Below are 26,233 nucleotides of genomic sequence, written 5' to 3'. Positions count from 1 at the left end.
TATATTAAAATATTGTTATCCCGTTCCTCTCTTTAAAAAGTAAACTCGTTCTGGAGTTAGTGAAGAACAGCAGCCCGTGGCTAATTTGACTACTTTAGTAATATTAGTTAAGTTGATGAAAGCTCACCTATTGTAACGACGGCAATCACAGGAAAAGAATCCAATACTCCACCGATGCAGACGAAATGACCACAAGACCACAAACCTGAAAATAAAATACAAAAGATGTACTTTACAGTGGTATTTCTTAACTCAGTTTTCCTCAGTATTTCATGTTAGCTCGTGATTTTATTTTAAATCTCTCACTGAATAGGGACCGTCTCTAAAGTTACATACAACACTGGTACACACGTTTCTAACTTAAATAGCATTTGAAGAGCCAGTGATAAAGAGGCAGTGTACAAAAGATATTATGCTTCTCTGTGTTCGTTAACTTTGGCTAACTGACATTATTAACTTACCAGTTGATGTTATCATCGATACTATGGCATTCACAAGAAGAGGCTCCGAAATACACCTCCGACGTTGCAGACGACATCTAGACTAGAAACTTGAAAGAAGAACGTTGAAGCAACGTTTCTCTTTTGTTCTTTTACCACTGCTTCCACCAAACAGTAAACAAAAGAAATCTCCCTCGCCATTGGTCAGTTTTTCGCGGGCAAGTTCACTACTGTAAATTTAGAGTAGTTTACTGTAAATGGATTTACAATAGTGAAGAATACGGTAGTGACCATATATTTTCCCATAATCCTTTGCAGTTTACAGTAAAATACTGTATATACATTTTACAGGATTTTACTGTACATATTACAGTAAAATACTGTTCAAATTACAAAAATCGGTTATAGTGTAGGTAGAGTCACAGGGTGTCATTATCATACAGTCTGCATACATGTCGTACAAGTCTATCAGTGTGATCTGTAATGATCTTATAAGATTGCTGACATCGTACAGTCTGTAGAGAGCTTTAGTGAGAAGTCTCAAAAATCTTGAGTCTTTCTTTAGTTACATTCGAACACCAGTAGGTAGCATCTTTATGAGTGACTCATTATACATTCAACCAATTCTTAAAAAAAAAAAAAAAAAAAAAAAAAAACAGATTCCTTCAGGAACTAAACAAGCAATCTTTTTTGAGCGAGACTTTGAATGGTTTATTCAAACAATTCGCTCAGAAACACAGAATAATTCAGGAATCACAGCTGTGCTGATATACCACCAAAATACTCTAAATATATGTTATTAAAATATTAACACTGATTCATTTTAGAATTAAACAAGCTATGATTTTATGAGTGATCTACTTAATCATTAATATAAACATTTTGTTCAGAAACACTGAATCACTCTGAACGCACTGTTACTAGTGTGATTTTGCTCCTATATACTGTATGTATATATATATATATATATATAACAAGAAATTTAATCATTCATTCAAGACAAAAGATTAGATTAGATTAGATTAGATTAGATTAGATTAGAATAGATTAGATTAGAAACATGAAATTATGCAGGCATCACATCTGTGCATGGCCATAATGTACTAGTAACATTTCTATTGTGCTTTTGCTTTGTTATACAAAGAAGACATTTTACAAAATATAAATATTTTCCTAAATATACATTGCTATAACATTAAAGGTTTAACAATAATCAAACAAACAAACATTGAATATATCAAAATTGATTGTTATTATTATTATCACTATTATTAATGTTATTATTAATTATTATGATTGTATTGTAAATGTAAACACCAAACATAATTTACTTGCTCAAATGAAGTTTGTATTTGTGTCACCCCTCTAAAATGTTTCTAAAGTAAGTTTCAGATTTTGGCAACCACAAAGAAATGAAATAAGTAAATTGTCTGGGTTTATGTATTCTATTGTTCTGTTCTTTGAAACAGTATCTTCTAGATTATCCTGTATTGAAGTGCTTTGTTTGACTCTGTGTTCTTTTGCACTAACGCCACAGAACATCTTGGAGCAGGGCCCACAGTAAGGCAGTTTCCAGCTGCAGCCCAGAGACAGGAAGTAGACTATAACCTCAGCCTCTGATCATACTGTACAAAACACATTGCCCTGCCATCTCTCATTTATCTATAACTCTATCAGACTTCACACAGCACATACACACACACACACACACACACACACACACACACACGCGCACACACACACACACCTTAAAGGAAGGGGAAGACTTCATTATACTTATGAGAAAGAGCAAGGCAGCAAATCTAATTCACTTCTGAAGGAAAGCAGTGTTATTGCTTTTCTATATTCACTCTCTTTCAGTTCTCTGTCGCTTGTGCACATTATTTGAGCGCTCACCTAGGGAGTCATTTGAAGCGGACAAAAATAAATCCCTGATATAGTTAAGCATTATGAGAGTTTAATGTTCTAACATGTCTGGGCACTAATAGAATAGGTTCCTCACTTTCATTGATGGAAGCCATTTTATTTTGGGACTGAAAATAGAACACAGGGGATAAAGAGAAGATTGTAAGATACAATTACATTTGTTCAGTTGTTTTTCGCTTCAGGCAAAAGTAAGCAGCTTTGGACCAAAGCGGCAGGAACAACTGGTGAAAGCTGGTGCAGATGGCAAAAGTCACACACTGTCAAAGAACTGAGTAGAAACCACAGAGCTAATTAAGCTCTTATTTGAATAGTAACTAAAACTGAATGCTTAGAAAATACCATAATAGATACCATTATGGAGGTCCACCCGAGAGCTATGGGATCAGTGCAATTTAAAGATGCAGTAGAACAATGCAACAAAATTAGTTTTATATTAAATTATACACTCTGAAAGCCTAGCTGGTCATTAGAATATATGTTGTGATTTAGATGCTGGTATGCTGGTGTCCCTACCAGGATACTTGAAAAGAATAAGCTACAAAACTTACTAAAAAGCTTAAATACCTTGATTGACAAGCTAGATCATGCTGGTCAAGAAACTTCTCCAGCTGGGTCTTGTTTGTGAACAGCATGGTCAAATAAGGACTAACCAGCACAAACCAAATTCATGCTCTAAGCAGGGGATTTTGCAAAAATCGTCAAAAACAGTGGCATGATATTTACTATTAATAAATAAGTTACATCAGATTTCAAGTGACCAGCAAAGAACCACGTGTAACTCGCATTTAATGCCCGGGCCATATTTTCATAGGTCATATAGTTGCGATATTTTTCTTTCATTATATTTTTTATCAGCTATTATTTAGCATTATTAATAAGCATAATACATTTTCCAATACTTTTGGTAACATGAAAAATGGGTGGGTTCAAACAAAAGGTGCTATCTTCTAAGTTGTGTATCAGATCCAGATGAAAATACCTGTAAATAAAAGCTGAAATGTTAATCTCTCATCTCATATTCATCTTTTGATGTCAAACCCAAATGTTTACAGTCTACAGCAAAAATAAAGGAATTGGCCTTACTGTTCCAATACTTTTGGAGGGCACTGTATATATATATATATACATATGTACAGTGTGTGAAAACTGAAAATATAAAAATAAATGCTAATTTAAAATATAAATTCATAAATAAACATACACATATAATTGTATTACAGCATATACATTTATATAAATAATACAAAAATTAGCCTACACTGTTTATGACCCATCACTTGAGAATGACCAGGCTAAATTACTAAATTAGTATAATTAGAATGTATTTTATTTGGTTAAACAATCCAATTACCTAACACTGTTTGAATATATAAAGCCTCCTATCACTCTATAGAAACTGATGATTGACAAGCTCACCTCAACACAGGCACACAGTGGAGTCTTGATCTTGCCTTGATCTTATTACCTGTCTCCCTCCTCTCTTTGACCTAACCCCTCCTCCTCCACATCACTCAGCGCGCGACTGGACAGCTAGCCTGTCAATCAATCACGCCCCCGGCTGACAGGAAGTCTAATGATTCACAGACACTGACCCTCACCTCTCACTGGGCTTTACAAACCCAGAGCTCCAACATCAGAGAGGGTTCTTCTACTTTAATCCAACCCACTTCTATCAGCATGCAGACACTGTAGTTCTTCAAATCACAGACTACAAAAGTGCGGGCAGCTGTAATGAGCCCAGGATTCTAATAAGCATAGCACAGCTCCCGGGCAATTCCTGCTCCGAATGTCTTATCTCTACTCCTTTCTCATTCCCTCTGTTTGCTTTTCTCCATTGTTTGTGACGCTGCAACCATTAGGCGAGTGTTTTTCCACAGCTTAAGTATCAATCATGTGGCAAGCGTGTGATTGTAGCCTCTCTTTCAATTAGGATAGCAAAACAGCAAAGTAATGACACACATATGGATGATTCCACAACATTAGACTATTTTACTCTCTTCTGATTGCAGAGGGATGAAAGAGATACCATGGTTTGAGAAAGAGAGACAATAAGAACAAGACAGAGAGGAAGAGAGAATACTTACAGGTTACCTTCTGTCTACATGGTTAGACATCTTTTCGGAGCAATCATGTTGAAAGACAGCACATAAACAAGACATGCTGGGAAGAACAGTTACAAGTAAAATGTTACATATTGACTTAAGACTTAAGTTGTTTGTAGTCTGAAGAGTAAAAAACATATGAAATCTGATGTTTTTAAACCCATTTCAAGCCATACAAAATCTGATTCTTTTGGAATTAATTTTAGTCTGAGCAGTTAGTAGGAATTAACCAAAATAAAACAAAAATCACAAAATGGCTATGATTTAGTTAAATAAATATATGCACTGTATATTTCAGAGTGCAATGCACTGGTTTAATGTTTTAATGAAGAATTTAAGTAGTGCCACACATATTAGTATTGCAATTTTACAGCTATACTGTAAAACAAAAATATTATTACATTAATATTTCATAAAAACTATTCAGTAATCTTTATTAATATTTTTATTTTGTAACTATATTAATAATTATTTTAAGACATTTTTTGGGGCAAAATAGTGCAGCTTTAAAAGAAATTAACAAGCTCACCTCCACACAGGCATATATATATATATATATATATATATATATATATATATATATATATATGTATATATATATTAGGGGTGGAACGGTTCAACTTTTTCACGGTTCGGTTTGTATCACGGTTTTAGAGTCACGGTTTCGGTACGGTTCGGTATGCTTAGGGAAAAACTATACTGTCAAATAAAAATAAAGAAAATAAGAATAATCTATCTAACTACAAGCAACAGCACAAATAAAAATACAATAGAGTAAAGATTCAAATAAAATAATCAGTGATTTTTTAGGTAGGTCTATAGCATTAGTTTTTAGGTACAGGAATTGATTAAAGTAATAAAATGTAAAACAGCATTGCACATTTGACTGTATAAATGAAAGATTAATCTTTATTAAAGTTACAAAAGCGATTCAATCAAGACCAGTGAGTGATTTCTTTGTTGTTGCTGTTTTATTAATATTAAGAAAGTGCTGTCACTTTAAGAGAATGCACTGATACTGTACGTTCAGCCGGCTATGTCTGCTATAGGATACTTACCAAGACGGGCATTTGGATATAATTTTTGTGTGAATTTGTCCATTCAAACACAATACTTCAGGGAAAGCTTAATATTTGCGAGCGTTCTGCGCTTCTGATGAACGCAGTGTTGCCAGATTGGATGGACGATTTTCATCCCAAAGCTCCCAAAAACCGCTCAAAACTTTAACTGTCAAAAGAATGTGATAGAATGTAAATCAAGGTTGATAAGAGCAATTTTTAACTCCTTAAAACGAAATAATGACGACAAAATAATATAAATTTAATGCTAGATAAATTTCCCATGGATCAAATCGGGGCAAACACATTAAAGAGAACTACCAAATATGATTAAAAAACACATGCATCACTTTCAATGTCAACAATCAGAATTTAAAAGCAAAAAAAAGTGCCCAATATAAGTGATCAGAAGCAACGTAATTATAGGTATTTCACACTCCTTCATGCACACACCATGACAGTCAAACCTGTGTGATCCTGTATGATAAAAATTAACAACAATAATGCTCTTACTTTCGTGTCACTCTATAATTTCACACAGAAATCTTTCTTGAAGTTCATATTGAACATAATATAGAATTTTGCACAGCCAAAACTAACAAGTCCAGCATCTTTAAAGGATATTCCAATCTGGTATATATACACACACAAAATTGCAGTTAGACTTTAGTAATGGGTCCATAGCCAGGGATTGCAATGAACTGATGAAATATGAAAAATATAATATAGCAACTTGTACTAATTTACAAAATTACATATGCTAAATTATACACTAGTTTAATATTCTAATTTACCACTCAGTCTGCCCACATACAGCAAGCTATGTGTCATTCATTATGTTCTGAAATCTCAAGAAATTTGAGCAACAGGAATAGTAGTAGCCTACTTGTCTTAATCAATACTGCATATTACGCCAACACATGAATCTCATCAGCCAAATCCAAAGAAACTTAGTTGAAGTTTGGGACAAGCAGATTCAGATCTATCCTCAGGGGTGATGAAAATAAACTTCTCAAAATAAAGATTTGAAGCTACATGCGAGAGCTTATATACTGCAGGCAAAGTAATATCTCAGCACCAAAGCCAGTCTGCAAACAAGAAAGCTCCGTCATTACTGATTCAAATTGGAACTATAGTCAAAGCCTGACAGTCAGACGTGCGTTATGAGAGAGTGATCTGTTATTATGCGTGTGTGTGTACGTGGACGCGCATGTGTGACGTTCCATCTGCACGGATTCGGTTTCGCCTAAGAATTGATGCATCTCTGATAACACACACATGGGGACGTGGGATGTTGGCGACAGGACGGTGGCGCCGTATCGACCCTACATTCTCATCTCTCACAATGTCCACACAACCTTAAGAAAACCCTCGAGCAGCGTTTGCTTCTGATAAAAATCAGGCGACAGTAAAGAATAGCTTTCCAGTTCATCGGAAAATGGATTCCATATCTGCAAGTCATCATAATATTGGAAAACACCATTGCGACATAAAGTCCTCCTCATTCTTTCACTCGCTCCATCCTGTCTTCCTGTCTCAGCACCCGCAATGCTTCAGGTGCCTGTGAGGGATTTCAGTGCTTTATTTGTAACAGCATTAAACAGTTGGTATTTTCAGTTGGTATTAAAATCCATTATGAGTGATCTGGTAGCAAGTGGATGTTGCTAAATACAGAGGTTCCAAAATGTTTTCTGATTCAATAATTCAGAGCTATTTTAAAAGAGGACCACATTGCATTTGTAACATAAATGCTACTGTGTTCTGATACTTACAGGATAACAGTGAAGGACCACCAGAGTTTTTTTAATTTGTTTTTTTTTATAGTTAACTAAAACTGAAACCGAAACTAAAACCATGAAATAAAGTAAAAGTTAATTGCACAAACTAAAATATAAAACCCAGTTTATTTCAGCTAATTGCCACGGCAATATTTCTCATTTAATTTAGTTTAACTTGATGTACTAAAACTGATATACAAAATATTTTAAAAAGACATTATAGACACACAACAAACAAACAAACTTTAAATAAAACTAAAATGAAAATGCAAAATATAAAACTGATGAAATAAAAAAAACAAACATAACAAATATAATAAACTAAAGTAAAATAAAATAAAATAAAATAAAATAAAAACACTGAGGACCACCCTCTCACTTTGCCGGTTACCTGTGGAAATGAAAAGAAATTTGAAAATAATTCTTAATACATAATTTGTACATAATTTATGCATGTATACATCATTTTTTTATGCTATAAAAACAAAATATTGTGACATATTAATATGCATGTCATATATCTAATACCAAAATGCAGAATATTTATTTATTTAAATAAAATGACATCTAATACCAGATGTAAACAGGGGCTTGGCTACTCACACCAGAACAAACATACTGTATAAATATTTGAATCTACATTATTTTAGTTTTAACTTTATATTGTTCATTTTATTTTGCTCTCTCCTCTTTCAGCATTAAAAACCAAAGATATCCAGGAGCAAAGCACAATCGTTATATCCTCTTTATCCTTTTCTTTCTTTTTTCTTAGAACAATAAATGCAGAACATGCAAGTCAAGATAAAAAAGAAAATTTAAAAAAAGTACTCCTGATACCTGAACCGATCTCCAGCCTTGTGCATGTGTACCATTGTTTTAAATGTAACAAGCGTGTGGTCTAAGCACATGAGTGAATGATGTGTTAGACAGACAGTGTGCCCTCTGACCAAAGCAGCTTTTATGCTTTTATTTGAACAGAAGCCTGAAGCAGGATACTCACTCTCTCGCTCCCTACGCTCCGGTTTTCTTCTTTCCCCGGCTTTCTCTCGCTTCCCATCTCACGAAAATGAACCGTATCTCACTCAAACACACAGCGGATAGCTGCAGACGAGGTGTGATTGTTTGCTTTGTCAGACAGCATGAAAGACCCGGACCCCGTCCCCTTCTGCCCTCAATCCCATCTGGGCTCTATTGTAGTTTGTGTTTTGGAAGTCTAATGACAGAGAAAGTGAGAGAGGGAGAGGAGAAAATGTACTAGATTATTTGTGACAGTGATGAGGATGATGATGATAGGGTGACAGTGACAAGGAAGATGGCATCAATATCAGTGCATCAGCCCCTCAGACTATGTGAAACACAGAAATAGCATATAAGATTCTGTCTGTGCACATCACGATGCTGAAATTACTCTCCTCTGCTTGAATAAAAGCACTATTTATCTTCTCAGCACACATCAGATGAAGGAACACCATTATCTCGTTCTATAACTAGTTATAAGGATAATGAAGTTAAATGGGCTAATCCCAATACAATCACCAACGGCTGTATTCAAAGACATGTTTATGTCTTTACTAAGCTCTCTTTTGTCCTCAGCCTCTGTTTTGTGGTGTTTTATTTAAATGGAAAAGTAATAACAGTCTTTAAGATGACTGCTTGACTTGATGCATACTTAATGAGAAGTTTTCAAAAATCTATCTTATTTGAAATGCTTCTCAGGAATGTGTTTCTAACTCTGAATTAAATGGGATTTGTGGGGGTGAATGCTAATTCGCTAAATCAAAACGTTTAACTTTATATTAAGCAATGAAGCAAGTTTAGAGTAAAGGTGCAGGCATATTAGAGAAATATAGGCAAAATATATTGTAGGGAATCAAGGTTCATTGTTAGTATGTAGTGGTGTATGAAGCACAGCTCACACTAATAAGTCACTTTCAAACCGAACAGCTGGTCGTGCAAATGTGCATGTCCGACTTGAACGTGAGTGAAATCTGTGTGGAGAAATTTTCACCCTCTCGTGAACCTCTAGAAACCGTTTTGTAATAAAACTGAAAACCGTTTTGAAATGATTGGATTTCACCAAACATGTTAAAATTGTAATGGTAAATGCGACTTCACCAGACTTAAAGGAATAGTTCACCCAATGATAATAAAAAAAAATCTAAAATCATCTATTCATGTTGTTCCAAAGCCGTTGACTTTCTTTCTTCTGCTGACCACAAAGAAAAATGGACCCTTTTCACAGACTGTGGTGACTCATTTCAGCAGTCATCAGCATGATAAATCCTGTTTATTATATTCTCATTTCTTTTTAAATGTATGTACATTTATAACAATATCCTTTGAGCGGACCTGACCTACATTTCACTGCTGGTTATACTCTGTATAATTGTGTATGTGACAAATAAAAAAAATCTTGAATCTTGTATTATATTACCTTTGCATCAAATGACAAAAAAACTATTCAATGCTGCTGTGAGAGTGTTTTTAATACAACAGCTGTGTGAGTGACGGTAAATTTGACATCGTTCTCTCTTCTGAGTGCCATTGTCAATCTCTCTCCTCTTTTTGAAAGGCATAAAACAATATCGTGAAGTATTTATTTTGCTATTTGAGCAAATGGGAACATGAAAAAAAATCTCTTTTGTATTTCACAAAAGAAATTATGTTAGTCATACATGTTTGGAATGGCACGGAAATGATTAAATAGTGACCAATCAAACTTTTTTGGTGAACTATCCCTTTAAGTTGAGGTCACGCTACACTTTGTGCTCCATTTCCTTCGATTCATTCATATATGTGCACAAGAAAGTGAAAATGCAAATCAATTCTGCAAGATAATTGAACTTTGATATTTGAATTTTCACAGTGAAATAATTTTTGACCAACAAGATGATATACACATTACATTATAGTTATATATATATATATGAACTTCAAAGTTCAATGGTGTTTTGGGAAAGTGGAATATATGGCATGTTTAAATTGATGTTATGTTTTTATTTATGGGGGGAATTTATTATTCATTAAACAGAGAAACCCTGCAGCTTGATATCATATCATGTGGTCAAAAGTTGTTGTATATGATGGTTTTTCATATGCTCTTAGCCTAGTATGACAATACCTTAAACCAGAGAATGTCTAAAGCCCCACCTTACAAAAGCATTGCTGTAATCAGAGACGGATCAGGAGAGCAGAAGCACATCATGTCAGTGTTGTCAAACTTGTCAAAGCAAAAGAAGCAAAATAGCATTCTTGCACGACACACTAACAACTGACAACTGCTTATGAAGCTGAATGTGATGACTTGAATGATCCGCTTCAACAGTTTCCTGCTTTCCATATATGGGCCGCCCTGTGAAAGTTCAGAATGATTGACAGGCAGAACGCATCTCTGACTGGCTAAACAAAGAACCTTTTTTTTTTTGCAGTTTACAGAGCCTATGGCTGTCACAGAGACAGATGAGATATTTTGGGACAATTAATTCAGTTAGATCTAATCTTGTGATATTTATATATATAGTATGAAGTGCCATTCCATAATTACAAATAAATTAAAAGAAAGTATAATATCATGAGTGAAACACACATAGTGTTTCAGTAGTAAACATATATTAAAAAGTATTACTAGTTTAAAAAAATAAATAAAAGTGTAATTATTATGACCACAAAATGGTAGCTGCTGGAAAATCCAATTCTTCTGAAAAGTATTTCTTCTGAGCACCAGCTTCAGTAATAGATGATTCATGGAACCAGCAGCCGAAGCCAGAAGACTAAAGCTGACCTTTCCCACTTCATCACATGTGACTGGTATTACAGAAGAAGGTAAAGAAAACAAGATGTCCTTGTATAGCAGAGCACAACCAAACATATCATGGACGAATAAAGGGACTCCTCCAATTGGAGGTACAGAAAGGCAGCGGTGTTTGCGAGGCAGGTGGAATTTAAAGTAAGACAGAGCTGGAGCAGAGTGTTCAAAAGCAGTTATGCGGCTCGTTGCTCTGTAACGACAGTCCGCATGGGATCAGGGATTGGCTCCTGCGCTTGTGGATCAGCTTTGAATTCTCCCTCTGTGACCTCATCAAAAGGGCAGGTGTCAAAGTTATATCCACACAGTCGAAAACCACATTATACAGATGCACTTGTGAGCGTGTGGTGTATGTTGTGTGTACGAGTGGCGTTTGATGTATGTGGATTTATAATCAGTGTGAGGGAGTGTGGGTGTGTTTGAGTAACTCTTACTGGTTGATATGCAGCTCACATTCAGGGTCTCTCTCACAGCGCAGCCAAGCAAATGACTTAGAAGAGCCACTCCAGTGCAGGGCTAAAGCATAGTGAATTTGTGCATGTGAATGTCTCAGTTCTGTTGAAAAGACCAGCTTAGACTAGCTTTGAATTTTTGAGACCGGATCGAGACTGTTTGGGTATTTTACATACATCTAACCGAATTTTGAAGTGAAGCTTATGCTTAAACATTGGGTAAGACTGAGGAAGATACCTGTGTATGTACACAATATTTTTCCAATTTAAAATAAGTGTATTTGTATTTTAATACAATTAAAAATACAATTTATTCCTTTGATGACAAAACTGAATTTTCAGCAGCCATTACTCCAGTCTACATTGTCCCATGATCATTCAGAATTCATTCTATGCTGATTTGTTGCTCTAGAAATATTTTTTACTGTTATCAATGTTGAAAACAGTTGTGCTGATGAATATTTTTTGTCGAGACAGTAATTTCAAAAGTAATTACTGTGCAGTGAATCACTGCACAGGCACAGCTAATATAATAAAACTATGAATATGGTAATATTAATGCTGATATTCTACTGTTCCATTATTAAATTCCAAGATTTGGATTTTTCAAAGAGTCAAGATGCATAATGTGCTCACCATGTACATAAACACACAAACATCTGTCCCATGGCTGTGCTAAGCTTTAAATAGCTGTGAAATGGCTTGCTGTTTGGGGAGCTCCTCTTAGCAATTATGCTGAGTGCCAGTCATCAGACAGTTCTTTAATGTGAAGACTTTGTTACCATGCTAATTATTATGAGCGCTCTACAGTGATGTTAAAATCAAATCCAAAACATAAGGATAATGAAGGATTTTTCTATTTAAGCTTTTAATTTGCAAAGAAATCTCAAAATCACGAGTCTACTGAACAATGAAGAGATGAGTTCGAAGGCATTCAAGTCTTAAATGAAAACTAATTTGTTAAATTTATAACTGCCTTCCTTTCATAGATGTTAAATTTGCCTTTATTTTACCAGAGCAGAGAGGAAAGAGCATTCATTGAAATGGACATATGAATATGCCTTTTCAAAAGCCATGAATTTGCATATTTGCATCTTATTTCAAAAGATAGAGGCTCCCCCTTGCATTTAAATCCCTATTCTGACAGTACTACTTTTCTAAACTATGTTAGAGTTGCAATTATGAACATTTTATTAGAAAATATTTTTCAGTGATTATTTCTTAAGGTTTCATCCTTCATCGGTAGGTGTCGATAAGCGACTGTCTGTATAAATTAGTCACGATTCATTAATTGATCAGATTCACTAAAAAACACTTCATCAACTAAACATGTGGTGGTCTTCATGAGTGAGTCACTGAATTATTCACTAACACAATTTGTTTAAAACCCTGATTTATTCAGGAACAAAACCCTAGTCCTGTGCATTGCTATGAGACATGTAACTGTTAATCAGCTTTGGTTTAATTTATCATTGGCAACTAACAATATTTGTAAGTTATTTGATGTAATGGTATTCCGAGCACCATCATTCTGCATGTGATATTCATTTAGATAAATTATACATCAGATGGGATGCCAGCAGTAGGCTACTTGAACCGCCAACTGTTGTTTTGCCCAGAAATAGGTCAGCAAAAAGGTCAAAATTCATAATGAATTATACATTTAGCTTTAGTTACGGTATTTGGCTAAGGCTGAAGTAATAGGAGAAGTACATTGACACATGAGTTTAGTTTTCTCACCAAATTTGCTCATGATTTATTCAGATAAAAATAAGTACACATCTTTAACCTCAGGGCAAAAAGGTTCCAAAAGGAGGTTTTCAGCAATCCCATAGATTACCAATTTTTAGTTCACCCAAGAACCTATATAAGTGAACATTTCCTAAAAGAACTATTTTCTTATGGTAAAGAACATTTTAATAATTAGATGAATCTTTTTCCACTGTTAAACATCATTTGAGTAATATAAAGGTTCTATGGATGTTATGTGAGTCTTTATTTTTTAGTTTCGGCTTTACATTTACATCACTTGTACTACAGCGTCTTTATTTACTGGTCTCATATTTCAGACTCAATATTAAATATATACATTCAGTAATGTCTTCCAGCATGACCATGTTGCATTCCTGTGTCATTTGCAACATGCAGGTAATGTACACAAGGGCAGATCTGTACTATTCTCTTTTCATTTGCAACCCGACAAAATTATCTTTGACATTTTAATGTGTGATGTTTGCATGTGTGACTGCATGCTGAGTGGCTTAGAGGGCTTTCGCGAGCAAGTTTTTAAGCATGCGCTGCATGGGTGTATTGTCCGTTCGCTAATGTGTGAGTGTCCAGGAAAACATGTATTTTTAGCACCTCATTTCACACCATGAGTCAATTGAGTAAATTCTACACCGCAGATACGCTTGTGGTCCTCTTGTGGTAATTGCTCGTCCTGTCCTCTCTATTGTTGAGTCTGCGCTGCGAGCTCACCCGTAGAGAGCAGCTCATGCAGTCTGTGGCTAATTCATTTCATTATGGCCTAATCAGTGAGGAGCACGTGGCATTTAGCCTGATTTCTGCAGATCAAAGACACCACTGTGTGTTTAGCCATGGGAGTCTTTCATTAAGCTACATTCACTCTCTTGGTGACTGGACTCCACTTCCAGGAACGTAAAAAAAACAAACAAAAAACACAATGGCGAAGAAAGCAGGGAAGACAGAGGATAGGTTGCACTTCAGGGGAATTAAGATTCAGTGTCTGGTCTAATATCAGTTCTTAGAAATCACTTATGTCTCTGTTTAGAGCATGGAATTTGTCATGTACATATTTATATGCAACCAAACTCTGCAAAAATATCCTACACTTAATTAGTATCTTTGCTGTTTTATCCAGTAAATGTCCAAATATTTTACTTATAAAAGAAAAGATGTTTAACAATGTACAAAACATTAAGTACAGTCATGAAACTGTTGTGATATGATTACTTTAGAAGCCATAAGTCAATATGTTTTACTCAATTTTTAACGATTGCTATTATTATTATTATTATTATAAAAAAAAGTAAAAGTAAAGTCGTGACGTATTGTCAAGTATGGTGACCCATACTCGAAATTGGTGCTCTGCGTTTAACCCATCCAAGTGCACACACACAGCAGTGACTAGTGAACAAATGCACACACACACACACACCGTGAACACACACCCGAAGCAGTGGGCAGCCATGCTGCAGCGCCCGGGGAGCAATTGGGGGTTCGGTGCCTTGCTCAAGGGCACCTCAGTCGTGGTATTGAGGGTGGAGAGATAAAATAATATTATTATTTTAATCGTGTTTGATAGCCAAATTCCCTTTCAAGAACTTCACTACCCATGAAGATTTACACATTGCATAACTCTGTCTAAACTAAACTCTTCAACTACTTTTTAAATATCTGAATATTTTGCAACGTACTTGAAATATATTGATTTTATACATACAATCACTTTCTGAAATTCTGAAAATTCTGAAATTTAATAGTTTTACTTTGTACATTCTTATATTGAATTCATATTTTGCAATGACGAGAGGTTCATTCACTCATACAAAATATAAGTATTCAGTCTTGTACCTTGGTTTTATTTTCAGATTAACCATTTTGCTTAAAACTCTGCTTAGAACTCTTTAGCAAATCATTTATTTGAAATTTCTAAAGAGGAAAAAATTTGAAAAATATTTGCACAGTTGTGCTATATTGCATAATAATACTAATACTAATATACAAAATATCAAAAGTGACAGTCAAGGCATTAAATTTTTTTTTTTATAAAAGAAGGCTGTCCACAAAACTGTTTTCAACACATATACAAATGTTTCTTGAGCACTAAATCATCATATTAAAATGATTTCTGAAGGATCATGTGTCACTGAGGACTGAAGTAATGGTTGCAAATTCAACTTTGCAATCGCCAGAAAAAAATAAAATAAATAAGTAAATAAATAAATAAATATATATATATATATATATATATATATATATATATACATATATATATATATATATATATATATATATATATATATATATATATATATATATATATATATATATATATATATATATATATATATATATATATATATATATATATATATATATATTCTTTTTTTTTTTTTTTTTATTACAAATGTAGCCTTGGTGAGCATAAGAATCCAAACCTTTGAACAGTAGAGAAAGTATGTTGGGTCTCATTTGACTGGCAAAATGTTTCTCTTATTTCAAGCATAAACCTCACTAAATGAACTAATAAATATGCTTTTTGCAGCATACATTACATCGATAAATACCCACAAACACAATGGCTGTAAGAAACGACCGCTGATACACCTGCTCTCTCTCTCTCTCTCTCTCTCTCTCTCTCTCTCTCTCTCTGTCTCTCTCTCTCTCAATGGTTAGCAGAGTGTTAATACGTGTGGAGCAGAGCGCAGTGGGGAGTGAGCTTCCTGAAGAGCTGTTGACTGCTATGTCAATGAGAGGATCATTACTGAACGCTGACAGCTCTGATCACTGGGAAAAAGGCTAAATCAGACTAAATTGCATTATAGCCACCTCCACCTTCCATGCTCCAGCCATTCCCACACGCCCTCCATTCTCTGGAAGGGAACGGAGAGCGTTAATTTCGGACGAGGGGAGGAGAACAAGACGAAGAAGAAAGTCGTGGGAGGAGTGAGAGAAAAGCATTTGTCTTTTGGCTACACTGATATCTGCTAACCACCTCACTGTCTCAGGTGGAAAGGAATCCCACTGTCGTTTCCTCTGCATCCCACAAAGCACCTCTCAAATCCCTCCTGAACATTTCCAGATTCAGTATCAAAGCCTCCCTATCGACCGCCAGGGTTTAAACTCCAAATTACAGCATTAGCATCGAAAATTAACCACATAAATTGCAATAAGTGAATAGCAGTGTTAGCCTACAAGGCTAAAAATCACACTGACAGACTTGTTACAATAAAAACAAATGAGCAACAGAGGCTGCCAGAGAACAAGCTGGAGATTTGTTGGAAGAGCGTGTGGAAAACAATCAAGTTGAACAGAAATCTTTTCCACATCCACATTTTCCATTTGAGTGAGAAATAGCTGTTTGGGCGTAATGGTATATTGGAAAAGCAACAAATGACCCTGTTAGGGGAGGTGATGGTGTCATTACACACACACACACACACACACACATACATATAAGCCTGCAGTTCTAACCAGCTTTAAATGAAAAAATATGAGAGAGATTTCCAAAGCAAAAATATCTGCGTGCCACGAACAGGAGGGAGAGAGAGAGAGAGTGATAAACCAGAAAAGACAACGAGCGATAACTTCATGCGATCTCATAAAATACTCCATGATTTCAAAGAGTTCATAATTGCATCTCATAACCCACACATGAATATGAAGGGAGGATGTGAGAGCGCACACAGAGAATTAGATTCACACTCTGTGGATGCTCCGTCTCCACCTCCAGTCTGGTGCTAATGTGCCCAGAGGTTGACTCCTGATAAACCATGAGCGATTGGACTCACCAGAGAAAAGCAGCCCCTCAGCACTGCGCATTTCAATTTGCTGCAGTCCCCCACACATCCGCCAAGCAAAACCACCGATTACAGAGCAATTTTCCCACAGACATCATCTGCACATCACAGACCGCCATTGTGTCATTTATAAGTACACCTCAGAAATGATTTTACCTGACAAAAGGATGTGTTTTTTTTTTGGTATAACGTTGAGCTTGTGCTATTCCGTGCATCCTTGAATTAAACTCAATACCAATTTGCTGGAAATTGGTATTTTTTCATTTATAAAGAGGTATAAACAAAGGTATTTTCACTCAGACACATTTGCGAGAAATAGACTCATAAGTAGAATCTCATTTTTTGGAATATTTTCACAATGAACTTGGCAGCTAGGTGGGTTACCATGGCGATGCACACTGAAATTGTTCATTCACATATAGCTCTCACTGACCCCTGGCAACTGGTTACCAGTAATAGGGCCCTATATGAAATCCGTTAGATTTTTTCCCATATTCCGTTTGATTTTTTTCCAAATTTATTTATTTTTTTATAATATTTTTTTTTCTGGATTTTGTTTTTTCCCATTTAAATTTTTCTGGACTCCTTTTTGATGGTTAAATAAAATTGTATTAATCAAAAAGCATGTATATTTAATCAAAACACTAAAACATTTTCACATCAATTTATTAAAAGTTTAACAACAATTACATGTTCAGGGCTCTATGATTTATTTTCTTCTCCCCATATGTTTTATTGCTACTAAATTCTGTGTTTTTGCATGTCTAATTATTTGACCTTAATTAATTCAAATTATTCTTAAAATAGACTAATAATGAACCCCCACCCTCCACCCATAAGAAATTCTGTGTTGTGTATTTAGATTTTTCTGGTTATCAAACGAAGGCAAAAAAATAAGGCATTAATAGCATAAAAGTAGTAGTAGCAGTAATAGTAATATGTATATTCTACCGAACAATAGTAATATATTTCTGGCACAATATCTTCAATATCAAACTTTTATTTTGACGGGTTGCCAGGAATACCTTTAAATTACTGTGTGTATATGATATAATGCTAGTTTACTCAAATGAAACAATAAAATGCTTATGAAGAGACTCTCAGAACAGTTCTGGAGATGTTATTCATGTATTTAGTGAGACGGCAGATGCAGAAATCACCGTGACCATCACACATGCTTCAATATGTGTGTACCACATAAAACCGTGCGTCTGTGCCATTCATTCACACAGAGACATGCTGAACATGCAGGATTCGTATTTAAAAAGTATTTTTTGCAGCTTAATATTTACAGATACTAGTCTATATTGTGATTGTGTAATGACCTACTTTTGACCAATTCATTCAAAGTTTGATAAATTCCGTGACATTCTGCATTATACAGTAAATTTCGTTTTCATGACTGGATTCCGCATTGCGGAAATCATAGGGCCCTATGGTAATGTGCACACCACATTGGATTAAACTACTTACCTTCATAGTTGTGGATATAACTCGATATGTAGAGTTTGAATCCCTTGTTTCACTTGCTTGTTGGAGCAAGGGACCAAGCATCAACGATACGGTGTACATCACTGATGCTTATTTTAGGCAGCCCTTGAAGACATCTAGTAAACACTGACATTTTGTGCGATGCGAGAGCACACCAGAAACTGATATCTTGACTTCTGGTGACAACAGAGTCAATTGCTTGTGTTACCTTATTTTCTATCAGCCTGTGTTTGGCATTCCCAGAGATATCACAGGACTGTTGGATATAGGGTTAAAACAAACCAAACTGAGTTTAATTGTAAGCTGAGTTTAAAAGTAAAACCTGAAAACCACAGATCAATCGATAATTTTGATGGTCAGTCAAACAGATTTGTCTTAACGTGGGAGTAAAAGCACAGAAGAGGGAAGCTTCTGGTGGTTCATTCTTTCTCTGTTTCCTACTCAGGAATACACTATATCACTACAGCAACCTGCTAAGAGGTTACTATAGTTACAGTGTGGCGTTCGGCGGTGGAGTGGTGCATTGATAAACAGTAAAGAGGAGAGAATGGAGGGTGAGGGAGGACAGTGATTCGTAATTTGCTCTCTCTCTCATAAAGGGTGAAAGGCAGCATGTCAGAAATGACAATGAAGAAATGAAGAGGAAGATTAGAGTGATGACCCAGCTTCAAAAACCGGATGCTTTCTTTTTAATCAGATGCACAATGAACGCACTTTCCCAAAAGGTTAATTAACAAACTCCCTCTTTTTTTTTTTTTTTTTTTTTATGAAGCCCGTCCGAATGGCTAATAAAAGACAGCTTGCGGACTCGTCTGCTCGGACGGCTGTGACTGAAACATTTAGCCTATTCTCAGTACCCATCATTGTTATATAAGCTAGTGGAATGAAACATAGAAAGCGGACGTGTTCCGATAACCTCTGAGTTTCAGTGCCTCTATGAGTTTTTTTTTTGGTTGCATTGGCTCAGCTAGATGCGCCCACATCAATAATCTTATCTTGGTTGAACAGAGGACTGGAACACTACCTTTCAATATCATTTAAGCCACAAAAATAGATGAAAAATGGGGAAAGAGAGATGAAAGGAGAGTTCCAGGAAGGGGCAGGAAACTCAAGCCCGGAGTCAGCGATTTGTCTCTGAGAGATCAGCGTAATCGGGGAGAGCTCATGGGGAATGAGAGGGGGCTTACAGGAAGACGCTTGCTTACAAGTTTGGAACTTGTAAAATGCAGTAGCAAAATTGCAAAGGGCAAAGGAGGACACTAATTGATTTTTACTTTAAAATATGCATACTCATGAATGCCAGAGTGGGGCTGTATGCAATGAAACGTTTCCAGTTCCTGGTGTTTGTCATCCTGCTTGCTTCGAGCAAGTTGTGAAACATCAAATTGGGCTGTTTTTGGATTTTAGCGACATTTAAGGACCTTTTGAAATTGCCTGAATTTATATTGACACGGGATATATATATATATATATATATATATATATATATATATATATATATATATATATATATATGTATGTATGTATATGTATTTATCAAGGGTTGCATTTATTTGATCAGAAGTACAGTAAAAATATTGTGTAATATTGTTAAAAATTATTACAATTTAAAATAACTGTTTTTTATTTTAATATATTTTAAACTGTAATTTATTCTTGTGGTGGCAAAGCTGAATCTGTAGCAGTCATCAGTGCCATTCCAATATCTCATTATTATCATATTACAATAACTATATTTTTGGGGCAACCATGACACATTTTCAGGATCGCGTGACGAACAGCATTTATTTGAAATATAATTCTATTGTAAAATTATAAATGTCTTTACTGTCACTTTTGATCAATTTCATGCATCCTTGCCGAATTAAAGTATTAATTACTTTCAAACTTTTGAATGGGAGTGTATATATAGGCCGTTCAATATTATCCAGCTCAACTTCCTGTTAGATACAGCGATATCGCATGTCCAAAAACAGAGTATTCATACAAAAATATGTACTTTATTAACTGTTGAAATGTAAGTTCTTCTTCAAATGCAACTTCCAATTTCTTGGAAGCGAAAAACACATTCCATTTTAAGTCAAGTCAAGTCAATATTATTTGTATAGTGCTTTTAACAATGCAAATTGTGTCAAAGCAGCTTTACATCGGCTTGATATAAAGCTGGGTGGCTTTATATCAGCTTTACAGTATTTAGACGGGGAAATAGTTTGTCGAAATAGTGTCATTCTCCTCTGGCCAGACAAAATCAGCAGTTTAAATCTAGGCTAAAGCAGAATCAGATTGTGCAAAGGACTCATCTGGTTCCTGTGGTCTTGTCCCGATGGCCATCTTGGAGACAGGGTCTTCACTGGGGATCAGTCTCTAGGGCTCATCTAGGTGTCCTGGCTCTAGAGGTCATCTCTAGGTGCTGATCCACCATCTGATCTGGATACAGTCTGGATCTGGGTGGCATCTGTGACCTCGGAATAAGAAAGAAACAGAATAATATTAGCGTAGATGCCATTCTTCTAACAATGTAACAAGTACATCGGGTGTTTTGGGAAGTGTTCCCGGGTACGGTTGACCTAATTAATGCAGCCTAACAATCCTTTAACAGATCTGAATTATAGAAATGCGATAGTGTATTATGTGTAAGCCAGGTTAAAGAGATGTGTCTTTAATCTAGGTAGATTGTTCCAGAGTTTGGGCGCTAAATAGTAAAACGATCTCCTGCCCGCAGTTGATTTTGATATTCTAGGTATTATCAAATGGCCAGAGTTTTGAGATCTCAGTGGACGTGAAGGACTATAATGCGATAAGAGCTCACTCAAATACTGAGGTGCCAAACCATTCAGGGCTTTATAGGTAATTAGCAAGATCTTAAAATGTATACGATGTTTAATAGGGAGCCAGTGCAATGTTGACAGAACCGGGCTAATATGGTCATACTTCCTGGTTCTAGTAAGAACTCTAGCTGCTGCATTTCGAACCGGCTGGAGTTTGTTTATTTAACGTGCAGAGCAACCACCCAATAAAGCATTACAATAATCTAGCTCGAGGTCATGAATGCATGAATGAATGTTTCTGCATTTGACACTGAGAGCATAGGTCTTAATTTAGATATATTTTTAAGATGGAAAAATGCAGTTTTACAAATGCTAAACATGTTTTTCGAAGGAAAGATTGCTATCAAAAAGTAAGCCTATAGGTTCCTAACTGATGACGAAGAATTTACAGAGCAGCCATCAAGTATTAGACAGTGATCTAGGTTATTACATGCAAATGTTTTTGGTCCAATAATTAACATCTCTGTTTTAGTGGCTATAAAATTACTTATAAAATTAAATATGGATATGTTAAAACTTAATTTAGTAGGAGTTTAAGAGTACTCTAACGTGCAGATAACCTGAAAGCTATGCGACATGGATCAAACTAGAGATATTATAAGAGACCACATTAAATTCAGTGTCAAATGTGGCTGTAGTTTACTCGTAAAGTGAAAAGAGAGATATATACAGCCAAGGACCCACAGAGGACTCATCGTTTGAACTCTGTGGTCTGGTAAAGGGCTCCTGCTTGGACTGTGCTGATGCTTCATAAACCCTCATCTAACAGATGAGGAGAGGAGACAGACTCTACTAGGGAAATGATGTATTGGTTTACTGGAGCGAGCAGTGTGTGTGTGCGCGCCAGAGAGAGAGAGTAGAATTATGATGTGTGAGATGTACTCATCTCCTAACCAAGAGTGTATATGTGTGTGTGGAGAAAGAGAGAGAAAGAATGAGACAGAGTTCAGGGTAGTGTAATATCACAGGGATGCTGACTCCTGTGATTGCTGGCCCATTACTTTTACAGGTTGTTTTTACATGCGTTTGGTAAAAGCCCACACTACAGTAATTTTATAGCCACTATATGAGTCCTTGGCTAACCTTCATGTTACCGAGCTTCTGCGAGTTACAAAATAAAGAGGCTACGTGCATTCATTTGATTCATGCGATTCACTGCTCTTCCAACCCTCAATTCTTCTTCTTTTTTCCCCTCTTTAAACGTTTCCTTTTCACATGAAAGATATATTGGATTTTCAGCACAGCCCATAATCCATAACCATTTCTCATCTTCTGCCTATTATCACATACAGATGCACTCACATGCAGAGCATAACTACACACTTATAGAGGCAGGTGGCAGCCTGTCTCGGTATCATGGTGGCCATTAGGTGGCAGTGTTGCTCTGCAATGCAGTCCATGAACCATAATCCCTTTAACCAGAATTTAACCAGACTCCAATGAAACTTTGCTTAACATGACACATGCACATGCTCATCCCATTCCGATTTTTCAAATTCTCTTAAATATAAGATCAAGCTATAATTTTAAATAAAATGCTAGATTTATGTAAAACAAATCAAGATTGTAAGACTTTTCATGCATGATTAAATGATTAATAATGTGGCATACATGTGATTTGACTACTAAGAAGGAACAATTAAAATGCATTCCTCTAGCAACACCCATAGAAACCCATGACCCATCAAATGCAGTGGGTGTTATGACTTTAAAGAGACAGTTCACCCCAACATTAAATTCTAATATTATTTATGTCTTTCGAAAACCATATGACTTCTTCTGTGGAGCACAAAAAGAGTTATTTAAATCCAAATTGGCTGCTCTTTTACATATAGTTAAAGTAAATGGTGACCATTTGCTGAACTAAATGATTTGTAAATAAACTATTTTATACGCTCTAAAAACTGCTGGGTTAAATACAACCCAGCGCTGGGTAAAATATGGATAAACCCAGCGATTGGGTTGTTTAGACCCAGCAGTTGGGTTACTGCCCAGAAGGTTGGATTAAACGTTTAACCCAACTGTTGGTTAAAAAAAAAACAGCATGTGTTCTGTCCAATATTTACCCAGCACTGGGTTGTATTTAACCCAGGATTTTATAGAGTGTAGTTTCAGAAGACTTGAAGTATGGGGCATGGACTACATTTAAGGAGTTCATGGTCATTTTTCGAATGTCACAGCACTCATCCACTTTCACTGTATGGAAGAAAACATGAAAGCAGCTTTGACATTAAGCTAAAGTTCCTTTTTGGTGTTTAATGGGGGGAAAAAAAAGTCATACAGTTTCGGAATGACATGAAGATGAGTAAATGATGCCAGAAAGTTTTGGACAAACTGTCCTTTTAAACTCCTCAACCGCAATACAAATTTAATGCGAGATTTTATTTTATACAAACATAATGATGCTCTTTTTGTGGAGATCATCTCGACAGTGAAAGGATATTGTCAGCAGCCATATCACCCTGCAGCCCAAGACCGGTTGCCCACTGAAGCTAAGCAGGGTTGAGCCCTGTACCTGGATGGGGGACCTCCTGGGAAAACTAGGTTGCTGCTGGAAGAGGTGTTAGTGAAGCCAGCAGGGGGTGCTCACCCTGTGGTCTGTGTGGGTCCTAATGCCCCAGTATAGTGACAATACTGTAAAAAGCACCGTCCTTAGGATGAGACGTTAAACTGAGGTCCTGACTCTCTGCGGTCATTAACAATACCAGGATATCTTTCGAAAAGAGTAGGGGTGTAACCCTGGCATCCTGGCCAAATTTCCCCATTGGCCTCTGATCATCATGGCCTCCTAATCATCCCCATACACTGATTGGCTTCATCACTCTGTCTCCTCTCCACCAATAAGCTGGTGTGTGGTGGGTGTTCTGGCGCAATATGGCTCCCGTCGCATCATCCAGGTGGATGCTGCACATTGGTGGTGGTTGAGGAGATCCCCCCCCTTCCATGTAAAGCGCTTTGAGTATCCAGAAAAGCGCTATATTAATGTAACAAATTATATTGATAAAAGACACACTAACTGACTATAATTTAGTTTTAGATCGACCTCGTTTGACATTTTCTCTCTCCCACTTTCTGTTCTGCTCACTCTCTACCCACTTTAGTATTTTCTCATTCTAGCTCTAACCATCGGTTCACTTTGCATTCTCCCTCTCTTCTGCATCTCAGTAACGCCTTGTACCTTGTTATTTTTCTCTTCTGTGACAGGGGGCAGACGAGTGGTGTGGTCAGTGTAAAAGTGGCCTTGGAGATTTCCTGATACAAAACAGCCCAGAGGCCCACAACTATGGAGATTGGGGGAAAATATATATATAAAAAAAAATACCTCCAGCTGTACTCTCAGTATCTCTAGGTAATTTGGACTGGTAAGAGGCTCTGCTGTAATAAACCAATGGGATCTTCCGAGCTGGCAAGACCACGGCCATTAAAATCTGACCCTTTTTCATTCTTTTCCAAGGGCTGAGTAATTCTGTCCTCCCCTTTCCTCATTCTCTCCTTCTCGTCTGTCTGCGATTCCAGTCTTCGGCTGACCCAGAGGACCAGCTATGAAAGAGAATACTAGACATAAGAGGCTTGTTAGACAAGTGACAAAAGCCTTTCTTTATTAACCATTTAGTGACCAGCCCTAATGGGGGACAGGAGCTCTTATGCCTAATAAGTGCAACGTGGAACAGATGTCCATTAGCCAAGCTCTCAGCTCTAATATTTACTATTAAACTAAATATATGACAAAGTGAGAATTAGAGAGAGAGAGACGGAAATAATAACACAAACAGGGGTCTGAGAGATCATGGAACCCACCATATTGATCCGGCTGGTTAACCAGCATCTCTCTGTAGGTCTGTGGCAAAGCACACTGCTTCCTGCTGCTCCTGCTGCACGGGTGGCTTGGTTTGCCCCGGCTCTGTGCGGGAAAAGCTTTAGGGAGACAAGCTGCAGGGGCAAGATTAGCCAAGGATGATCCACATACAAGCTCCGGTAATGGTTACCTCAGAAGATTGACCTCCCAGAGTCTGGCTCGGGAAGTCCCCATGTATCAGCCCAGCAGGGCTCGGAACAGAGGAGTCAACCGACTCAGAAAACATTATCTTCCACACAGGATGGCTACTTTTGGAAAGGCCTAGACTAAGAACAGTGGTTTTGCCTCAGGATCAACACAGTCCCAAAATAACAAATGTGTCTGTAAGAGCAAACACCGAAATGTAACTGATATCGCATATTATTACTAACGCACTAATGTCATCATAAAACATCAATACAGATTAGCCGATAATTATTGTTTGAAACAATACAAGTGAATTTTATGACATAAACATTATATTGTACATAACATTATGATGTATAGTATGAAAAATGCATATTAATTCAGTTTTGCTGACAAATACACTTAAAAGTGTTACTGAATTATTTGTGTTTTCAAAGATTAACTTAATTAAATGTTTCTTTTTTTAAGATGCAATAACTCACTATTCAAAAGCCTATTAAACAAAGGAAACTAAAAGACTACTACGTCCAAATGGCTTCTCAAAATATGCAAAGTAAATAGAGAAAGATTAATTATATTTCAAAAGAGAGAAACATGTCAAAACATCTCTATTAGAATCCCTACTGCAGCAGTGTTAACTATGTGGGTTTTTGTCATGCAATTCCAAGGTAACGCTACACAAACTATGGTGACATGAATGTTTTTTTTTTTTTTATAAAGTAAGAAGAAGAAAAATGCATCATCACAGTCAATACAAAGAAACCTTAAACTCTGTCCTTCACCGCTGTCCATTCACTGACAAAGCATAACTAAATGTGTCAAGGCTTT

This window comes from Barbus barbus (genome assembly GCF_936440315.1).
Source record: "Barbus barbus genome assembly, chromosome: 17".
NCBI classification, from domain to species: Eukaryota; Metazoa; Chordata; class Actinopteri; order Cypriniformes; family Cyprinidae; genus Barbus; species Barbus barbus.
The sequence above is the reverse complement of the archived record's forward strand: the minus strand, read 5'-3'. Positions refer to the sequence as shown.